The following is a 3475-nucleotide window of genomic DNA, read 5'->3' on the forward strand; positions in this document are numbered from 1 at the left end:
GATCAGTAGGCCAGACATGTTCCTCTACCTACTTTCCTTGAGTTTTAAAAGATTATATATAGAAAATTTATTCTCACTGGATTTTTTCAAGAAAAAAAAAATATTTACCTTGAGTTATGGAGCCATTTGTTGGCAAAATTAGTAATTAATGTGTGGGTCAGGAAAAAGAATCCCAATAATCCTAGATTCAAACCAGAGATACATGAAAAAATATGAGGTTTTACTTGAAAAACAGTGATTCCTTGCAATGAACTTCTTATGCAAATCTTTGCTTGAAATCCTGGTTTTATTCAGAACAAGAAATTAAACACAAAGAAAAGAAGTGGCTTTACTGCTGTACTAGGAAGTTAGCTTTCCTTACGTCAGTATAATTAGTATTTATTTATACAACAGAAAAGAGCTCTTGCTCTGCCTTTTTAATATAGAAAAAAGAAATAAAAATATTTTTCTTTCACTGAAGAAAAAACTAGGAGAAGGAGGAAGCCTGTAGATAAGATCATCAAAAAACCAAACAAAAACAAAAACAAAAAAAGCCAGAAGAACTTCTCTCTGAAGTTCACAAAAATGTGAAAGAAATTAAAGAAATATAACAGACTGAAAGGAAGAATCTGCTGGGAAGGTGAAAAGATGACAGAAAGGAATGAGAGACAAACAAGAAGCATAGGAAGACAAACCACACACACTCACATAAAAGAAAAGAGGAAGTTGGGAGTAAGGCACTAATTTTTTATTTACTTTTAACTGAGTATATTTCTACTTTTGAATACTGAGAGCTCATCCAGAGAAATTTGAATCAAGCAATTTTGGCAGATATTTAAGTGCCCAGGCACTTGAATAGTGAATTGGCTGCTGAAAACAAATGCTAATATGAAAGTTAAATTGCATTTTGCAGAAGAGAGATATCAGAAAATGAGCAAGGATGGAGAATGGACAAAGATGGAGATTGGCAGAGGAGCTACAGTAGACAAGGGAGCATGAAAATGAGAGTAGGTAACCAAACAGCTAAACAAAACAGAGAATCTCTATGAAAATTTACACTTTGTGGGAGTATTGCCACCACCTGGCTTTAGACATGTAGGTGCACAAATCAGGTGGTGAACACTTGGGTTCTGCTCTGGTTCACAGAATCACAGAACCATAGAATGGTTTGGGTTGGAAGGGACCTTTAAAGGCCATCTAGTCCAACCTGCCAGCAACCAGCAGGGACATTTTCAACTAGACCTGGTTGCTCAGAGCCCCATCCAACCTGACCTTGAATGTTGCCAGGGATGGAGCATCTACCACCTCCCTGGGAAACCTGTGTCAGTGTTTCACCACCCTCATTGTGAAAAATTGCCTCCTTATATCTGGTCTAAATTTCCCCTCTTTCAGTTTAAAACCATTAGCCCTTGTCCTATCGCTACAGGATCTGCTAAAAAGTTTGTCCCCATCTTTCCTATATAAGCCCCCTTCAAGTACTGGAAGGCTGCAATAAGGTCTCCCCAGAGCCTTTTTCTTCTCCGGGCTGAACAACCCCAACTCTCTCAGCCTGTTCTCACAGGAGAGGTGTTCCATACCTCTGGTCACTTTCATGGCCCTCCTCTGGACCCACTCCAACATGACCATGTCTTTCTGTGCTGAGGGCTCCAGAGCTGGACGCAGGACTCCATGTAGGGTCTCAGCAGAGCAGAGTAGAGGGGCAGAATCCCCTCCCTCAACCTGCTGCACATCCAAAGCCACACTGCTTTGGATGCAGCCCAGGATACGGCTGGCCTTCTGGGCTGCGAGCGCACATTGCCGGCTCCTGTCCAGCTTTTCATCCACCAGTACCCCCAAGTCCTTCTCGGCAGGGCTGCTCTCAATCCCTTCACCCCCCAGCCTGTACTAATACTGGGGGTAGCCATGTCCCAGATGCAGGACCCTGCACTTGGCCTTGTTGAACCTCATGAGGTTCACAAGGGCACATTCCTCGAGCTTGTCCCAGGTCCCTCTGGATGGCATCCCGTCCCTCTGGCGTGTCAACCGCACCACTCAGCTTGGTGTCATCTGCAAACTTGCTGAGGGTGCACTTGATCCCACTGTCTATGTCGTTGATGAAGACATTAAACTGTACTGGTCCCAATACAGACCCCTGAGGGACACCACTCGTCACCAAACTCCATCTGGACATTGAGCTATTGACCACTGCCTTCTGGATGCAACCATCCATTCAATTCCTCATTCACTCAACAGTCCACCTATCAAATCCATCTCTCTCCAATTTAGAGAGAAGGATGTTTGGGGGGTCATGGCAAAGGCCTTACAGAAGTCCAGACAGATTTCAATTCCTCATTCACTCAACAGTCCACCTATCAAATCCATCTCTCTCCAATTTAGAGAGAAGGATGTTTGGGGGGTCATGGCAAAGGCCTTACAGAAGTCCAGACAGATGACATCTGTAGCTCTTCCCTTGTCCACTGATGTAGTCACTCCACCACAGAAGGCCACTGCGTCGGTCAGGCAGGACTTGCCCTTGGTGAAGCCATGTTGGCTGTCTCGAATCACCTCCCTGTCCTCCATGTGCCTTAGCATAGCTTCCAGGAGGGTCTGTTCCATGATCTTCCCAGGCACAGAGGTGAGGCTGATGGGTTGGTAGTTCCCAGGGTCCTCCTTGCTACCTTTTTTCATAATGGGTGCAATGTTTTCATTTTTCCAGTCACTGGGGACTTCACCTGACTGCCATGACTTTTCAGATTCCATGGAGAGTGGTTTGGCAACTACATCAGCCAATTCCCTCAGGACTCTGGGATGTATTTTGTCAGGTCCCATAGACTTGTGCATGTTCAGGTTAAAGTTCTTTGTAAAGAAGTAGTCCTCCTCCACTGACATTACATGTCACCTTGCTTACTAATTTGAGGACCTAAATTAGCCACGTCAGGTATGAGTACCTCCAAGCCCACCATTTTAACACCATTCCCACCCATGAGCCTTGCAAATACCGTGGGACATATGAGAGAGGTCAGGGAAGGGGGCATTGCCCCAGTGAAGGAGGAACACATTGGAAATACAGCTTTTGTCAGGGAAAAATGGAGGAGAGGGAACACATAGAAAATGAAAGGTCTCATCTAAACTCAGTGACATCAGTGAAAATTATCTTGGTAAATTGTTCAGCAGAATTTGGCCTCTTAATAAGTCTAATTCATTTGAAACTTAGCATTCATATTGTAACACTGAGAATATGGGGAAATATTTAGACATCATATGTTATTTTTCAGTCAAATAAGCAGCTCTGCTGGAGACTAGAACTACATGATTGCTATATAATGCTGCATCACTGGTAGAAATGACTGCAGGGCCAGCAGAGCTGACCCATCAGAAAGAGCTTACTGTTTTGAATATCCCCTCTGTACAAGGAAGTGTTGTTGTTACACTGCACTTGTGGGTTAACACCCCCAAAACTTGGACATGAAAAAGCATTTTTAATGAGCAAAGGTCTCAGTTACATCCCTGGTTCAGC

At 43.8% G+C, this 3475-nt stretch overlaps 1 protein-coding gene across 1 annotated transcript in view; it reads right to left on the reverse strand.

Annotated features, from left to right (window-relative positions):
* IL1RL1 (interleukin 1 receptor-like 1) overlaps positions 1–3475 on the reverse strand; it is a gene marked incomplete at its 3' end in the record, with an annotated part of 19412 nt that overhangs the window by 15495 nt on the left and 442 nt on the right. The window lies entirely within an intron of this gene.

This window comes from Phaethon lepturus, unplaced genomic scaffold (assembly GCF_000687285.1).
Source record: "Phaethon lepturus isolate BGI_N335 unplaced genomic scaffold, ASM68728v1 scaffold54917, whole genome shotgun sequence".
Classification (NCBI taxonomy): Eukaryota; Metazoa; Chordata; class Aves; order Phaethontiformes; family Phaethontidae; genus Phaethon; species Phaethon lepturus.